Below are 19,076 nucleotides of genomic sequence, written 5' to 3'. Positions count from 1 at the left end.
GTGCCCCAGCGAGAGTCTCTGTAGATCTTAGAAAACTATTTCATGATTTAAGACGTTGGTGTGCTGGCTGATACCCAAACAGGAGGTGGGCTGGGAGGGAGTTTCTCATTTGGTATCAGCCATTGATTGAGGTTCTGTGTTTGAGCCTGCCACTTTTGGACTCTTGCTTGCTGAGGTGTCCCGCGAGTGTCTCTGTAGATCTTAGAAAACTATTTCATGATTTAAGATGTTGGTGTGCTGGCTGATACCCAAACAGGGGGTGGGCCAGAGATGTCTCTGCCTTGGTCCTTTCACTATTGGCTGCTACTTCCTGGCGGATGTCAGGTGGTGCAATACCGGCTAAACAGTGTAATTTCTTCAGTGGTGTAGGGCGCAGACACCCCGTGATAATGCAGCATGTCTCATTAAGGGAGACATCCACTGTTTTAGCGTGGTGAGATGTGTTCCACACTGGGCATGCATACTCGCAGCAGAGTAGCATAGCACAAGGGCTTCACTGTGTCTGGTTGTGATGCCCAGGTTGTGCCAGTCAGCTTTCATATAATATTGTTTCTAGCGCCCACTTTTTGCTTGATATTCAGGCAGTGCTTCTTGTAGGTCAGGGCACGGTCCAGGGCGACTCCCAGGTATTTGGGTGGGTTCTAAGGCCCGTTCAGCATGGCCAGCGGTCGCCTAGGCAACCGAGGGGGAGCTCTTCCCCCCGCCCTTCCCTTCTTTTTTCCGGGTCTCTCTTCCCCGCCCCGCCCCGCCCCGCCCTCTCTCCGTCCATCCCTATCCCGTTAGCACTCGGGGCAAGATCTCGCGAGACTTGCCAACTGGCGTGGCCGCCATATTGTGTGACACTATTTTGATTTGGACTCGGCTGGCTGAGGCGAGTGAGTGAGTGAGGGAGTGAGAGAGAGAGAGAGGGAAGGAGAGAGAGAGAGAGGAGGAGGCGGCGGCGGCAGAGGAGGAGGAGGGACGGGAGCGACTGGGAAGCCGGAACGGTTCCAAAGGAGGTCGGGAGCGGCGCCTTGGAGGCACCCCGCCGCCCTCCCTCCCGCCCGAGCCCGGCCTTCCCCGCCGCAGCGCCAGGACGGAACCCTCCTCCCGGAGGCGGCAGTGGCGGCCCCGCGGTGGCTCGAGGTGCCCGCCTTGCCGGTCGGAGGAGGAGGAGGAGGAGCCGGCGGAGCAGCAGCAGGGTAAGGCTCCCCCCTCGGGCCTCGCCGCGGCTCCTGCTGCTTCCCCTTTCCACGCAAGGCCTGAGGGGGCCCGGGACCCTCCCCCGGGATTGGGCCCGCTGCCCCTGAGGGGGGAGAGTTGAGGCGGGACAGACCCTTCGCCGCCTCCTCTCTGCCTTGGGTCGCGGTCGTTTCCAGCCAGAGAGAGAGCCTGAGCTGAGGCTTACGGTGCTAGGTCGCCTGGTCACTTCAGCTGCGTCTACTCTGTAGAATTAACGCGGTTTGACACCAGCCCATTGACTGCCAAGGCTCGAGGCTGCGGAATCATGGGAGTTGTAGGCTTACAAGGGCTTCAGCCATTCCTGTCAAAGAGTGCTGGTGCCTCACCAGACCGTAACTTGCATGGTTCCATAGGATTGAGCTTGAAGGTGTTGCCAAACTGTATTAATTCTACAGTGTAGACCTCTCTGTGGACGAGTCAGGGCCCTTCCACACAGCAATATAATACAGAATATCAAGGCAGATAATCTACAATATCAGCTTTTAACTAGGTTATCAGAAGGCCCATCCACACAGCTATGAAACCCAGAATGTCAAGGTAGATAATCCACAATATCATCTTTTAACTGGAGGGCCTTCCACACAGCTCTATATCCCAGAATATCAAGGCAGAAAATCCTACATTATCTGTTTTGAACTGGATTATCTGAGGGCCCTTCCACACAGCCCTATATTCCAGAATATCAAGGCAGAAAATCAGTGTGGACACAGATAACCCAGTTCAAAGCTGCTATTGTGGGATTTTCTGCCTTGATATTCTGGGATATAGGGCTGTGTGGAAGGGCCCTGACTTCACACTCAGATAATGTGGGATTTTCTGCCTTCATATTCAGGGATATAGGACTGTGTGGAAGGACCCTAGGTTATCTGAGGGCCCTTCCACACGGCCACATAACCCAGAATATCAAGGCAGATAATCCACAATATCATATTTGAACTGCGTTATCAGAGTCCACACTGAGATAATGTGGGATTTTCTGCCTTGATATTCTGGGATATAGGGCTGTGCGGATGGCTCCTGGGTTATCTGAGGGCCCTTCCACACAGCCATATAAACCAGAATATCAAGACATAAAATTCCACAATAACTGCTTTGAACTAGGATATCAGAGTCCACACTACCATATATTTCAGTTCAAAGCAGACAATGTGGGATTTTAATCAGCTGCGTGGAAGGAGCCTGAGTCCACACTGCCATATAACCCACTTCAAAGCAGATAAAGCAGGCTTGGTCCTACAGCTGCGTGGAAGGGGCCTCAGAGTTCCAACACTGATCCACAACCTCCTGGATGTGAACCCGGGGCCTGATTGGCAGGCTTTTGGGGAGTCAGTGCAGTGGCAAGTGTGCTTCTCTTTTTGCTAGGGGTTTTGTGTGGTAACCTGTGTTTTGCTTCCCTTTCTGCCACTTGTAACCTCCGTAATCCCACCAAAATGTCTCAAATAGATGTGTTTACGCCAATAATAATTCCCCAGTTCTGTTCCTTCAGGTGCTTTGAATGCTATTTTCCTGCTTCTTGGCAAGGGGTTGGACTGGATGCCCCATGAGGTCTCTTCCAACTCTATGATTCTGTGAACCTCAACTCCCATCAGCCACTTTGTTCAGTGGTCAGAGAGTTCATAACACTTGCAGGAGCAGCGTTTGGGGAAATACTGATTTAGACAGTTTGGTTTCTTCTGTATTAAAATGTTTATATTCACAGTTTCCATTCCATTTAAGGAATGTCCAAGGTGGTTAATGCTTCACTTAAAACAAGGGTAGATTCTTTGAAGCAGTACAAAATAAAATATTCAGACACACAAATAGGTGGTTGTCACTGTCCAAGAACAAGGAGTAATCATAGCCTAAACTATTTACAAAATAGAATGGTATTATTAGTTTTTGGAAAGTCATTGTGGTGATTTTTGGTAACACAGAGACTGCTAGAACTTCGACATCATACTGAACAAGACCTTATTCTGAGAATCCACAAAGCTGTATTTTACTCAGCAGTGAGATGCTGAACAAGGCCTTGTTAGAAAATCTGAGCAACTGTAAAAGAGCATTAGGAGGAATGTGACACTGACTCTAACCCATTTTTTACATTTTAAGTAGAATAACTGACATATTACACCAAAGCAGTTGAGGTAATAACTGGTCACATGGGCTCTTAACACTTGTCTCATTTTTTTTACTAGTGCATTCCTCTCCATTGTGAAGGTCCTAAGCCTGGTTCAAGAACTGACCCTTATAACATATGTTCCAATAGTATAGCCCATATGAGCAAGACAGTACATTTGATTGTGACCAGATCAGTCACCTCTAAAGCTAAGCATAAATACTCTTGTCAGAAGTGCTACATCAGCATTCAGGAGCAAAGCACTCCCAGATTGTTAACTTGATTTATCAAGAATATTGCAGCACTGCCAAAGATGTTAATTCTTGGAGTAATTTCCCTGTCTATCAGTAATTTTCTTCTTTCCTGAGTATTGTACATTACAGTTCTCAATTCTGGCTAAGAACTTACCTGTGATCTCCCCATTAAAATGAGATTAAGATTGTCTGCACGTAGCTGTAGTTTGGTTACAATAAACATACATTCGTCTAAAATTAATTTTCTTATTGGCCTATTCATTTTGACTAACCCTGTATATCACTCAGCATACTCAGCACTTTTTAATCTATATCCGTTACATTTGCCGGGCCTAGTTTTTATTGTATCACGGTGTGTTGTTTTATTGTTTACTGTTATTGCTTCAATGTTTTTGATTTGCTTTTGGTTTATATGTAATTGTTATATTGTTGTTTTATTGTGGCCTTGGCCTTTGTAAGCCGCATCGAGTCCTTTGGGAGATGCTAGCGGGGTACAAATAAAGTTAATAATAATAATAATAATAATAATAATACAGAGCTTTGATAGTCCACCCCTCACTGACCTCTCTCCCAATGGTTTAACATAGAGGGACCAGAACGGATCTCTACAGAATCCCACAGTGTAGTTTATGATCTTCACTGGGGTCTTCCTTCTCAACTGCCATTTTGGAACTACCTTTCCTCACACTAATTACATTTAAATAGTACCCTGCCCCTAGCGGTGTCATTTGAAGTTACCATAATCATAATACTGGAAGCCACTAAGGCAAAATTAGCAGGAAGACATTTGTCCTGAGCAGAGCATGTCATTTTTATTATGTGCATATGCATATTCATACACCTATATGAAGAAGGTTGCAGCTGAACATATTTTCTCAAAGTTACGTGTAACTAGCCATTGTAACAATTCAGTCCTGCCCGTGGCTACTCAGATATCACTTATGTGGCTTCCTTCCACATAAGTAAGCATGGAATGGCTTTAAAAAAAATGTTTATAACCAGCGTTATTGGATAGTGCCCTTCACTGTGTTCAATCATAAAACAAAGAAGTGATAATATATTTGGGGAAGGACCATTGCGTAGTGTATCTACTATATTATTGCTTCACTGTGCAATATACCAAATTTGGTGATAGAACTTATGGGTAAAAGGCTTGGCCCATATATATCTCTTATATTTTTGGATGGTAGAATTTTCCTTGTTAGAGTTAATTTTAGTTAGCTAAAACTAATTCAACTTGTTGGAACAGCTGGTTTGTTTCTTCTAACATACTGGTAAAAGTTAACAGCTAGATGAAGAGCATTCTAGGTGGAGGTCAGCAGTTGTTGAAAATCTTGTCAGTAAACTTCTCAAATTAATTTTGCTGAATCATAATTAGATGTCACTTAACTTGAGCTTAATGCAGGATAGGTAAAGCAGTAGTACTCTTATTGATAGCTGGTGAATTCAACTTTTCTTTTTCTGTATTGTGCAAATATGCCTTCAAGACAACTTGTACACAAATATTTTGAAGCTTATTTTTTCCCAGGAGGCTGTCTGCATGCACAATTGCATATATTTTTAAAAAACTTTAAAATACTTTTGTATGGTCTTTAACTTATATTGGCTACAATATGCAATTTCTGTGCTTGAGCTAATAATGTCATGTGCACTGACTAATTTATCCTCTTTCTGAAACTAGTGAAATGTTTCCTGAACAGGAATAATAACCATTCTAGCTCTAGGCCTTGGACAATACTGTGACATATGTAAAACATTTTAATTGATATCTCACAATGTTACTTAAATCATACCAATAACAAGGGAAACTTGTGACAGTATTTTGCAGTGTGGACTGCTCTAGTTCAAGATGTTAGCTACTCGTGATTTCTTATAAGCCATTCTGTTTAATTTTCTCCCCTCCTGCTTAGCAGCTGCTAGATAAATTTTAGGGTTGCTGATTATGTTTAATTTCCATTGGATTTTATTGAATTAAAAAAAACTTTTTTCTTCTTTTTTGCGTAACCTTTGCAGAAGTTATTATGAGTACACTGACATGATTTTGGATTTTCATGAAAATTTTAGCAACTGACTTCCAGTCAGAACTTTGACTTTAGGTAAGGTTAAAACTATTTTTATTAGTTAAGTTAGTTGTAAATACAAAATGGTTCTGCTTTTCTTTTTAAGTGGCAGTGATCATATCCTACATCTGTATACTTAATTGTTGTCTTTTTGTTCTCCTATCTTTCTTAAGTGATTGTTTGATAAAACATTTAAGCTGATTTCACTCTGGGCCTTAATGTATAGCACAATCTTCAATATTACTGTTCTGGTATACTTTGTGTAAGCATTTGTTACCAGTGGAGGTTATGCAGCAAAAAAGTCAACTCTCACCAGCTGGAGATGTGACTAGCATTAGGAAAGTTATAGGGCTGTTACTCAGTATTCTGGGATACATCGGAAATATGTCATAAGTTAATGGCTAAGTGCTTAGTGTTTAGTCTTAGAAGCACCCTCCAGGCAGAAGCTCTGCAAGAAATGAAGCTTTAGATTTAGAGAGACTATTTTTAAGCATATGCAAATTATTTTTAATTGGTATTGGATACTTTCATCATTCTAATATAGACCCTGTCATATTTGAGTTCGATTAAATGCTGTTGTTAAAATTGGGAGATTTGGTCCCTATATTTAATATTATACTTAATGTTTTGATCTTCAAAGGTGCTAAACTGTTGGGGGACACTTAGGTTTACATTGGTATGTGTCAAAGGTTTTCCCTTCCAAAAGTAATACATGTAAATGTAAAACATATTTTTAGTAGTGTTGATTTTAGTTGTCTCGAGTCTAACATATTACCTTTGTGACTATGAAAGCAAGAAACATCCTTAAAAAACTCCCCTTTTAATGGAACAGTTAACAAATTTGCATACTGTTCTAGGAATAGCTTCAATTCTAAAAATCCACAAGTAATTTGATACCATGGGGATTTTTGGATATGTGCTGTCAATTTATAAAGAAATATGATTTGTTGCCCTTTCTCTGCATAGTGAGCAAATGTATGCTCATCATATATAGGCATGTGATGGAAGTTTTTATTTGTCTCAAATCTATGGATTTTATGTTGAGTGTGATCTACCATCTGCTTTTAAAATGGCATTTGTATATGTCGAAAAAATCTTTTCAATAAAAATAATTAAAAATAAATAAAATGGCATTTGCCTACATGAAATGCTTTCGGTGAAGCAAATTGTCACATATGAAATAGTTACACTTAGTTTCTCCATTGGTAGCTTAATGAGTTTCAGTACTGTATTAAAGGTGTTAGTTGTTTGAATGTTTAGCAGAGTTTTTAAAAGGCCTCAGTAGAATAGATACTGTTTATCATATGCATAATTCTTGCTGTTATATTTAACAACACTATTTATTACGGTCCATAGACCCATCAGTGAACAGTCATTTTAATAAATTCTCCCATCTCAGGATGGAATTCTGGAATTCATCAAATCCCCCTTCCTGGAAGTAGCGTGTTTCAGATTTGTCACAACTGCTTCTAGTTAATCAAAACATAAATGATCAGATTAGGGCTCATAGAATATCTTGCTAGGAATTTCTCCACAATGCTTTTTTCAGTACAGGTGTTCACCAGAGCATTGTTTATCAGACTGTCTGACAATTTTATTTTTTCTACTGTGCTAAGGACTGGCACCATACTTGTTACCATTTGGGGCTGGAAAGCCATTGGCTTGGATATCAGCACCAATCCAAGAAACATTACTTTGATTTGCATTGCACTAGAGTGGGTCTGCACAACTTGTCAGTAGTAAGAGACTGAAATTAAAATAGGTAAAACCTCTTTGGACAGCAGATAAGCTTTTAGTATCTCACTTTCCAGGTAAAGCTATAATTTATGAATAAACTATATTATAAAAAGGGAAGTTTGATTTATTATACGGATTGTGCAAGATTACATTTATTATGAAATTACATGAATGGGAAAAGTTACTTTGTTAATTAACTAAATATGAACAGTAAGAAAACCTGAATAATGCATTTAAGCCTGTGCTGCCTAGCAATCATACAATTATAATGCTAACAATGAGAAATTTTTAATAATTAGCATTAAAATACATATCTGGACAACATTGGATACATAAGCTAGTTATTAATAAATGAGTGTTTTGAATGAGTTACACTCTCTCAGCCTTGAGTCACATTTTGCCTCAGAGAAAGGTGCAGACAAACTGCCCTTCTATCACCACTATTGACTGATCGAGTTTGGCCCTTTTGCTGCCTTCCTGACTAAGGACCTCATCACAAAGGGCTATGGATTCATCATGCATTGTGGCGAATCCATGGGGTCTAGTTGGTGGGTGTGGGGAAGTTGTTGCTCCATGCCCTGCACTACTTAGTTTACCTGGGACCCCATCCCACGGGGAGAAGTGTTTGCCGCCTGGCTTGCCCTGATTGTTCTGAAGGCAATACAGGAAGCCTTGCATGTTACTGCAGCATCATCATACACCACTTGCTCTCCCCTACTGGCATGGAGCCCGGCCAAAAGTCCCTATGCTCTGTGTTGAAAGTGGAGAGCAAGCTGTGTATGACATGCAAATCAACCGATCTGATGAGGTTGTTAGCCTCACTTCTTTACCAGCCTCAGAAATGGCATGAAGCTAGCGAACAGGCTGGGCTTCAGCCCTTTCTTTAATTGACTGACTGAGGCAGGCCGCAAAAAGGTCAGGGGAGAAGGGGAAGCCTTGCCCCTTTGCCTGCCTCAGGAAACTGGCGAATGGACAAGACTTCCCCTTGCTGCTCGCCCCTTCCCCTGACTGCCTTCCGTGGGCCATAGGGAAGCCCTTTATGAGCCATAAGTTGGTCAGGCCTGTTCTTGAGTTTTACTTGAACAATGTGAAGGCTTTCCATGATACATAATGACATCTGGCTTAGCAGATCTTTGCTCATATATTTTAAAAGGAAATAAATCTTTGTTAGTTAAAGAGTGTTTTTAAATGTCATATTTTGTAATAGTTAAGAGAAACATAGTTAAACTGGGAATGTGTTAATACAAAAAATCATAAGGAAAGAGTGAGGAATCTGTGCACCAACAGTTGGCTTTAGAATTAGAGTTGGAAGAGACCACAAGGGCAATCTGCAGCTATTGTTGTATTTTACTGATCTTAATCAGGGGGCTTTTATGATGTTTATGTTGATTGGTATTGCTTTGTGTTATTGTCTTTGCACTTTTTGTATTTTGCATGTTTTTACCTTTGAGTGCTTTGTGAGCTGCCCCAAATCCTCCAGAAGATGGTGGCAGGGTAATAATAATAATAATAATAATCATCATCATCATCATCCAGTGCCCCCTGCCATGCAAGAATATACAAAAAGCACTACATGTGCTGTCATTGGACATCCCAACTGGACTAGATAGGACTTTTAGTCTGAAATTTGGAAGGGCAAGGCTTTCATTTTCCTATAGAATTGTTGCACAAGAAACACAGGGAGCTTTCTTACACAAAATTACCAAATGGGTTCATGTAGCCTGCTACTATCAACTATGTCAGGCACTAGCTCTCTAGATTTTCACTCAGGATTCATTCCTTGCCCTTTTCAGGATTTCCTTGATATTCCCTGATGATTCTCATCCAGATACTAATCAAGCTTAGCCCTACTTAGCACTCAAAACTCAGATAGTCGCTGGGCAAGGTCAATCAAAGTTTTGGAGTTTGCTGCCATCTCTATGCAGATGACATGCAACTCTACTACTTCTTTCCACCTAATTCCAAGGAAGCTGCTCAGATCCTGAACCAGTGCCTTACCGCTGTGATGGGCTGGATGAGGGCCAACAAGCTGAAGCTAAATCCTGATAAGATGGAGGTCCTCTTGGTCAGTTGTTTGGCCGATCGGAGTGTAGGACGGCAACCTGTGCTCGACGGGGTTACACTCCCCTTGAAGACTCAGGTCTGCAGTCTGGGGATTCTCCTAGACTCTGCTCTGACGCTTGATTCTCAGGTGTTGGCGGTGGCTGGGATGGCCTTTGCACAGTTAAAGCTTTGCGCCAGCTGCAACCGTACCTCAAAAAGTTTGACTTGACCATGGTGGTCCATGCCTTTGTTACCTCAAGGTTGGATTACTCTACATGGGGCTAACCCCGAAGATGGCTCTGAAACTGCAATTGTTGCAAAGATTGGTGGCCAGACTGCTAACTGGAGCAAGCTACAGGGAGCAGTCAGCCCCCTGTTTAAACAGCTCCGCTGGCTGTCGATAAGTTTCCGGTCCCAATTCAAGGTGGCGGTGATCACATATAAAGCCCTAGACTGTTTGAGACCTGCCTATCTCTGTGGCCGCATCTTTCCCTACGAGCCTGCTTCTTGGCAGGGGGTTGGACTGGATGGCCCACAAGGTCTCTTCCAACTTTATGATTCTATGAGCCCACACGATCTCTAAGATCTTCCAGGGAGGCTCTCCTCTTGCTTCCACCCCTGTCTCAGGTGCAGTTGGTGAGGACAAAAGAAAGGGCCTTCGTGATTGTGGCACCCTGACTCTGGAACTCCCTCCCCAGAGATATTAGGCTAGCACCCTCCCTATCCACGTTTTGTAAAGAACTAAAGACCTGGATGTTCCATTGTGCATTTGATTAGACAGTTTCCTGGACAGCTGGCCCTAGCTATGGCCTAAAATCTTGTCCTTGCATCTTACTACTCTTCTATCCAAAGTTTTAATTATCTAGTTGAAATTGCTCTTATCCTTTTGCTGCTTTATGACCTATGCACTTTACTCATTAGATCTACCTTTTAAATTGTTGTACACAAGTCTACCCTCCTACAGTGAGACTTGAATTATACTATTGGTTGTTGATTCTGATGCTTGTTTTATTGTTATGTTGCTTATGTTGCTTTTATACTGATGATTGCATTTTGTACATGTTATGTTTTAACTGTTGACTGGGCTTGGCCCCATGTAAGCTGCCCTGAGTCCCTTCGGGGAAATGGACGCAGGATATAAAAATAAAGTTGTTGTTGTTGTTGTTATTATTATTATTATTATTATTATTATTATTATTATTATTATATGTTCACTTTGATTTGCCGCAACCTTCAGGGTAGTATGGTGGTCTTCTTCTTTTTTTTAAAAAATGATTTTTTATTAAATTTTTCACAAATCCACACAAGGAAAGAGGGGGAACAATAACAAGAAGATAGTATGGTGGTCTTCTGACATGATAAATTATAATTACTAACATTGTATGGGAGATTTTCTTAGTTCACTTCAAATTAATGGCTAAATATTCAAGTTGAAAAGTTGTAATAAACATTGCTTGTCATTGCAGTTGTTTTTATAGGAAATAGAACTAGAAATGTAATTCCAGTGATTCAAAGCATGAATGTTCTCAGTAATGCACAAAGTGCAAATGTTTAAAATAGTCAAATTGAAATGTGTTGGTATAAGTTATATCTTATGCTTTGCTTACTACTGCTTACTACTTTGGTACTATTCTTGTTTATAATAATAGTTACCTCGAGTAGTTTTTATTGTCAGTGAGTTTCTTGTAAAGTCATACTAATCCTTCTAGGTATATATTGTTGACAGAATAAATAATCATTTGTTTGACCTTTCCCCTCGAAAAATATTAATTTAAACATCTTTTTTATTTAAAAGTATTACCTTTTGATACTGTTTTGGTTTAAAATGAGAAACTTGATTGTAGTTTTGTTTTTAAAATCCAGTTATCCCTAATAATGGTGTTTTTGTATAATAAATTTTGACTTTTCCCTGCATACCAACAGGGTTATTTTGTTAAAAAAATAAAGATTTTTATTGCCTCAGGTTATCACACTTAGTAAACTGATTTGTACTGAACATATTATACTGTTTGGGCACTAATATTTATAACAAAATAAATACATCTAATAGAAATTATAGTGGGGCCCTTTAAAATTATTAATGATTAACTGAAATTCATATAGTTATTTTTTTCTAGTATGAGTATAACTCTAGTCCATCCCACTGAGTGTAGCATATATTTACATCCCCATTTTCTTAAGGTTACAGCTCTTCTAGTTACTTCACACGGTGTTGTGATCCTGTATTTAAGGTAAAAGGTTAAGCAAAACTAATATCACATTTGCTGTATGATGCATATGTACATTTATTTTTGTATGTTGCTTATGAGTATTACAACGTACTCTCAACCTGAAAACTAGCAAAATACAGTAGAACTATTTAACACAATAAAAATATTAAAAGATTTTTTTCAGCCCACCAGGGGAAGAATATATCTTTAAAGATCAGTACAGTGTCTGTGGATGCTATCACATTAGCATTCTAAAGCAGAGGTACCCATTTAGTTCCTGCAGAATTCTGGGAAATGTAATTTAGGTTAGAGCCTTTGGAATTCTCAGCCAGAGAGATATTTTGGTTTCTCTAACGTTTCTAAGAACTCTGCAGCAGCAAAGTGGGTGATAGCAAAGTGGGCAGCTCCGCTTTAGAAAACAAAATGTGATATCATCTTAGGTAAATAAAAATGGCAACCACTACCATGGAAAGACCAAGTGATATGCATTATGGCGGAGAAGGTCTTCCTTCCTACCATGGCTAGATGCTCTTTACTGTGGTGTGGTAGTCATCAGGGTGTTTTCCATAGAGCTGATATTGTTACTCTAGAGATCCCAAGGTTCTTAACAGAAAGTTTGAAGAAAGCATGGTGAAAGTATATTTCTTGCAGGACATAATGGCTTAGAAGTTCTAAAAAACTTTGAGATTTACAAAGAAAAGCATTTTGTATTGCAAACAGCAGTGTATCCCAGTGTTAATAGGAATAAGGAAAATTGTACCATTGTATCCTAAACACACATGCAGATCAAATTTCATTTTCTTTAGTGATAACCAGTTTAAAACTTATTCGGTCCTGGTAGGAGCACTTGTGGAATTCAGCCCACTGTTACAGCAAAGAAATAAATTCCTTAGAACAGTACTTCTGTTGTGTGATTAAAAGTTAACATAAGTAAATCTTCTGTTTTGACTTTGTAGGGTATGGAATTCTTTTTTAAAATGTCAGTGGTACATATTCTGTTACCAGTATTTAAAAGTGCATTTCCTTTTGTACATGTAAATGAATTTGTTAAATCATATTTTTTTGTGATGCCTTCATACAGATCCAGTCAAAATAAGAGAGAGGTATAGGTATGCATTACTATTTAAGGCTGTAGTTTTAGTTTCATGATTCATGATTTTGTAACAAGTTTTAATTAATGGTGTATATTTCTGCCACCTTTTATCTAAGGTCCATTAATCCAACTACAGTCCACTCTAGTTGGATTTATAAATAATGTATGCCATAGTTTACTAAATGTTTTAAATGTTACAGAAAATCACTTTACCATTGGAAAGTAGGGCTGGGCTATTCGTTTCGTTAATTCGTTAATTCGTTAAAAATTCGTTATTTTTTTAATTACGAAACGATAACAAAACTTTTTTTTTAACCTGGAAGTGTTTTTAAATATCGAAACGGCAGGCGCCAAAAAATTTTGTATTTCCGTCCATTTCGGAAATACCTAAGATGGCCGCCTGCCGATGCTTGCTGGGAGCTCTGCCGGCTGAGCAAGCGAGGGAGAGGGCGAGCGAGAGGGGCGAGCGAGCGGCGACGGTGAGAGCCATTCAGCTGTGAAACTCTCTGCCCCAGAGGGAGTGCGGTGGAGACTCTTTGAAACAGAGGCTGGATGGCCATCTGTCAGGGAAGGGCTTGGTGGGCCATTGACCTTCAGTTTTGGAGTTGTAGTTCACCTACATCCAGAGACCACTACAGACTCAAACAATGATGGATCTGGACCACACTTGGCCAGCGAGAGGGGTGAGCGAGCGGAGAGCGAGAGGGGCGAGCGGAGAGCGAGAGGGGCGAGCGAGCGGAGAGCGAGAGGGGCGAGTGAGCGGAGAGCGTTTCCTCGGCCCCTTTGCCCCGTCAAAGAGGCCCCCCTTTCTCTCTCTCTTCCCCTTCATAAAGTACAGAACCACAACAACACTCCCTCCCCGCGTCATGACAGTCCCCAGGCTGTGAGGGGAAACAGGCCTCCAACAAGGCGCTTCCCATTTATCGCTGCCTCTCAGCCTCAAAACTCTGGCGCACGGTCGAAAACTTCTGAGGTACTTACCAAACCCGTCGCCATTACAAGATTCCCTCAGGTTTTTTTTTTCCTCCCCCCTCCTCCGTGTCTTGCCTTCTTTTGCCACAGGCCCGCCCACTTTAGGCTGCATTCAGCCTCTGGGTGGCTGACGTGACCGTCCGTCACTCTTCCCTCTCCCCTCATTGGATGCTCGAAGTGCTTATCCTGTTTTTTTCCGTTAACAGCAGCCTTGTTTTGATGTCCTTCGCGCAGTCCATTTGACAGGACGCGGAGCCAATCGCACGGCCCGAAGAGGAAAACAGGCCGGCCTCCCAAAGCCGAAGAGGCCTGTGGGAATTGTCGTTCGGTTCTCCTTGATAAAGCGCTCCAGACGGAGCTGAGGAACGACAACTCCCAGAAGCCTCTCGGTCGTTGGTAAACAAGAGTCTTCGACACACGTGTATTCGCAACACAAGCCCTTTGTGACAGGTTTAATGGCAGCCCAAGTCTTTGAAAAAGCGGGGAAGACATACTCAACAGACCATTCCAGTAATAATAATAATAATCTATATAAATAAAAATGTAATGTTCGTTTGTAGGATTAACAGAACTCAAAACCCACTGGACGAATTGACACCAAATTTGGACACAATACACCTAACAACCCAATTTATGTCCTTCACTCAAAAAAAAATTGATTTTGCCATTTGGGAGTTGTAGTTGCTGGGATTTATAGTTCACCTACAATCAAAGAACATTCTGAACTCCAACGATGAAATTGAACCAAACTTGGCACACAGTTCTCCCTTGACCAACAGAAAAAACTGGAAGGGTTTGGTGGACATTGACCTTGAGAATTATAGTTCACCCACATCCAGAGAGCACTGTGGACTCAAACAATGATGGATCTGGACCAAACTTGACACAAATATTCCATATGCCCAAATATGAACACAGATGGAGTTTAAGGGAAATAGACCTTGACATTTGGGAGTTGTAGTTGCTGGGATTTACAGTTCACCTACAATCAAAGAGCATTCTGAACTCCACCAATGATGGAATTGAACCAAACATGGCATACAGGACTTCCATGACCAACAGAACACACTGGAAGGGTTTGGTGGGCATTGACCTTGAGTTTGGGAGTTGTAGTTCACCTACATCCAGAGTGAGCGGAGAGCGAGAGGGGCGAGCGAGCGGAGAGCGAGAGGGGCGGGCGAGCGGAGAGCGAGAGGGGCGGGCGAGCGGAGAGCGAGAGGGGCGGGCGAGCGGAGAGCGAGAGGGGCGGGCGAGCGGAGAGCGAGAGGGGCGGGCGAGCGGAGAGCGAGAGGGGCGGGCGAGCGGAGAGCGAGAGGGGCGGGCGAGCGGAGAGCGAGAGGGGCGGGCGAGCGGAGAGCGAGAGGGGCGGGCGAGCGGAGAGCGAGAGGGGCGGGCGAGCGGAGAGCGAGAGGGGCGAGTGAGCGGAGAGCGAGAGGGGCTCAAACAATGATGGATCTGGACCACACTTGGCAAAAGCACTCAATATACACCCAAATATGAACACAGATGGAGTTTGCGGGAAATAGACCTTGACATTTGGGAGTTTTAGTTACGGGGATTTATGGTTCACCTGCAATCAAAGAGCGTTCTGAACCCCACAAGCGGCGAGCGAGAGGGGCGAGCGAGTGGCGAGCGAGCGAGAGGGCCCGCCAGAGTGAGTGCCTGCCTTCCCTCCTTAATAATAATTTAAATTTAATAATAATAATTTTAATTTCTCCTCCCTATTCTACTAAATTAATAATTAAATTTAAAAAATATTTTTAAAATATTGAAAAAAAAAGGGTGCCATCTTTACAAAATGTTTTGTAAATATTTACGAAATTTCGTAAATACCGAACTTTTTTGGGGGAAAATTTTGTAATTATTTTAAATAACGAAACAAAAAAACACCCCAATTACAAAACGATTACAAAACCAAATTTTTGCGTTGTTACCCAGGCCTATTGGAAAGTTATCAACTCATTTTGTTTTAATTGGTATTTTTAAATGTGAGTTGAGAAACTTATTTTTATAATCAATTATTCTTCCAAAAATGTGATGTAATTTGATGAATCATTTCCCCCCAAAAATACCATCTAGACTAGAATACATATAATACCTTCTGTGATAATACATATACAAACATAATTACTGCGTATCTATATGGAAATTTCAAATGTTCCAGTAAACATTTGTGAAATTTGCTCAAGTCCATCAGAAAGAACAAGATAAGCACAATTTATGCAGAGTAGACCATCCTCAAATAGAGTGAATGTGCTTCTTGAATAAGAACTTTGTTTTGATGTAGACTGTATATTCTAAACTGTGTGGCATACTTTCTCAAGAATCACATTTGTTCCACTTGGTATTTCCTATGTACAGGTAGCAGGAAGCAGTACAACTGATAGGGTTTGTAAGTGTCAGACTTTTCCTGAATAAAGTCACAATGTTCTTAGCCCATAGTTAGCATAGAAAGGCATTGCACTTGATCTCAGGGATAGGGCAGTATTTAAGGGTTATTAGTCACTTGTTCATATAAGTAATTGCCAAATCTGGCTAGAACCAACAGCTAAAATAGTGTCATTGAAGTCATTGAAGCCTGTGTATGAAAGAGATTGCCGCTAACATTTTTTATCATGGTTTTCCTGTGGAAGACACTTAATAATGGAAGCAAGAATGCAGGTACTGTGTTTGTTATATTGTATAGTAAGAACTGTTGTATATGTAAAATCTAATTGCTTGAGTCTTTTGTTTTATCCTCTCCCTTTCAAAATTACTTCACCCGAATTATTGCTTGCTTGTTGTGGTTGGGTTGTAGACCCAAATGGTTATATTTTAAATACCTGGAATACCTTTTAAAAAATAGATCACTTAGTCCTGTTTCAGACTTTATAATTCACTAAACCATAACATATGCTTGAGGTTGTTGAGGTGCCATTTCTTCATCTGATCTATGTTGTTATAATTTTATGTGACTTATTTTATACATTGTACTGTTTTTACCAGTTGTATGTTATATGTGCATCCTGGAGTGCTTTGTAAGCTGCCTCGGGTCCCTTCGGGGAGATGGTGGCAGGATATAAATCAGTCAGTCAGTAGCCTTTATTTCGGTCAACAAACCATCGGCTAAGTCAAGTAAAAGTAGAATGATGAAATACAACAATTAACAATTAATAACATCACATTTGGCTTATGATTAATAAAAACAAGTATCACCATTCGTTATCAGATGAATGACTGTCTATATAATCTAAAACAGGAACTGATTGCAAGTTAATAATAAGTCTCCCGAGTACTCTTTGTTACACTCAGCCTTTACAGGTTATTCATGAAGCACTTGCGGCTTTTTGCCGCTGCAAACAGAAATTTGGCCACCTGTTCCGTTACCCTTATATCAAGATCAGACAGTAAATAAGTGCAGTACCAACTTAGGGTTCTTCCTGGCCACTTGGTGAGTATAGGTGATATTAACCTTAGTCTATCATCCTTGTAAATTGTGCAAATAAAAAGTACATGTATTACAGTTTCAATTTTACCCTTCCCGCATGGCCAAACTCTGTGTTTGTAATCAGTCCCTTTGTATCTACCCTCTAGTATGGCTGATTTGAGGACATTAAATCTTTGGCACCTCCCAAAGAAGTAAATGTTAGGCCTAAACTCAATGTTAGGCCTAAACTCAATGGAGAGCATGTGGAGCACGCCAGAGTCATTGAGTCCTGTTTGTCTATGTCACTGATTTGTTCCGCTAAGATCTGCATTATCTTTTTATGCTCAAAACCGCTCTATGTATTCTCTGAGAGGTCCATCTGCCTGAGTTTCTGATTTAGCACTTTGATTCGGTGGGATTTAAAGAGGTCTCTTTGAATCAAATATGTATATCCCACTTCAGGCCCTTTGTGCACCCTCTCCATCCAGTATCCTAGTGCCCTTCTCCAAGCCAGTGATTCGAGTGAGGCTGTTCCTGATTCTAGTCTTAAAACAGCAGATGAAACACAACTGGGGACAGCAAACAGCTTTCTAAGAAACCCTGATTGAACTTGTTCTACTCTAGATGTGAAGCCTGTGATCCATACCGGAATTGCGTATAATAATTGGGCTGTTACCTTTGCTTGGAAAACCTTTGTTGCTGCTGGTATATACTGGCCACCTTTGGTGTAAAAAAAGCGAATTATTGCTTTAATACTGGATAGGGCATTTTGAACTGCCATTTTTTGGTGGCATCCCCAGGAACCTGAGGCTTGAAAGGTAACCCCTAGATATTTAAAACTGGAAAGTTGTTCAGTTAAGTTTTTTTCTATGTACCAGTTATGCCTGGCTCGCTTTTTTGAGAAGACCATGATTTTGGTTTTACTATAGTTTATCTTTAGCTGGTTTTTCTCACAGTATTGGTAGAATGCACTCAGCACTCGCTTGAGTCCTACCTTGGTGTAGGATATGAGGGCAGCATCATCTGCATATAGCAATAGCGGTATATTGGTGGATGAGATTTTAGGGGGATGTCCATTTGGTAGTGAAACATGGGTGGCCGGGTCGTTCAGATATAGGTTAAACAGAATAGGGGCCAGGATGAACCCCTGGCGCACCCCCCTATTTACTGCTATTGGTTTTGAGAGGTTGCCTTGTACTCCTTGTATCACAAAATCACAAGTCGACTGTGTGTTGTATTTTCGAATGATGTGCGCAGATCCAAGTAAGGTGGCCTTTTGCAGTTGACAGAACGTGTTTTTGTCGATGTTTATTGTTTCCAAATGCCAGCTGAGATCTTTTGACACAGCACCCAGTGCGCCAATGACTACTGGGACCACTTTTACTTGTTTATGCCAGAGCCTTTGCAGTTCGATTTTGAGTTCTTGATATCGGCTGAGTTTTTCCTGTTGATTTTCCTCAATGCGACTGTCACCTGGTATGGCAACATCAATAATCCAGACTTTTTTCTTTTCCACAATCATGATGTCTGGGTATTGTGTTCCAAGATTTTGTCAGTCTGGATTTGAAAGTCCCACAGTATTTTTGCATGTTCATTTTCCACGACCTTTGTGGGTTTATGATCCCACCAATTCTTTACTGCTGGCAGGTGGTACTTGTGACATAAGCTCCAGTGAATCATCTGGGCCACAGAGTTGTGTCTTTGTTTGTAGTCTGCGATTTTCTTGCAACAGCTGAGGATATGATCCATGGTTTCATCAGCTTCCTTGCACAGTCTGCATTATATAAATTATTTGTTCTTATTTAAAAACACATAACAAAAATGAGGGGGTGGCTTGAACAGATTAATAGCATTTCAATGCACTTCAGTGGGAAAATTCACTTTGAGATAGGAACGTTTTGAGTTAAGAGCTCAGTCACAGAACAAATTAAACTCTTAACTCAAGGTATCACTGTACAGGCCATCCCTGAGTTACAAACATCCGA

General features: G+C 41.2%; 1 protein-coding gene across 4 annotated transcripts in view; it reads left to right on the top strand.

The window, feature by feature from the left end:
* Positions 1-802: 802 nt before the first annotated feature.
* Positions 803-19,076, top strand: part of TAB2 (TGF-beta activated kinase 1 (MAP3K7) binding protein 2) — a 54,921-nt gene continuing 36,647 nt past the window's right edge. For 2 of the 4 annotated variants that reach the window (XM_060753536.2, XM_060753534.2), the window contains exon 1: positions 804-1,181. The gene's annotated coding sequence lies outside the window, so the exon portion shown is untranslated. Of the gene's footprint in view, positions 1,182-5,609; positions 5,667-19,076 lie in introns of those variants that run through there. The other 2 variants (XM_060753537.2, XM_060753535.2) reach the window with 2 other exon arrangements.

The sequence above is a fragment of the Anolis sagrei genome, chromosome 1, assembly GCF_037176765.1.
Source record: "Anolis sagrei isolate rAnoSag1 chromosome 1, rAnoSag1.mat, whole genome shotgun sequence".
In the NCBI taxonomy this organism is placed as follows: domain Eukaryota; kingdom Metazoa; phylum Chordata; class Lepidosauria; order Squamata; family Dactyloidae; genus Anolis; species Anolis sagrei.
The sequence above is the reverse complement of the archived record's forward strand: the minus strand, read 5'-3'. Positions and strand labels throughout refer to the sequence as shown.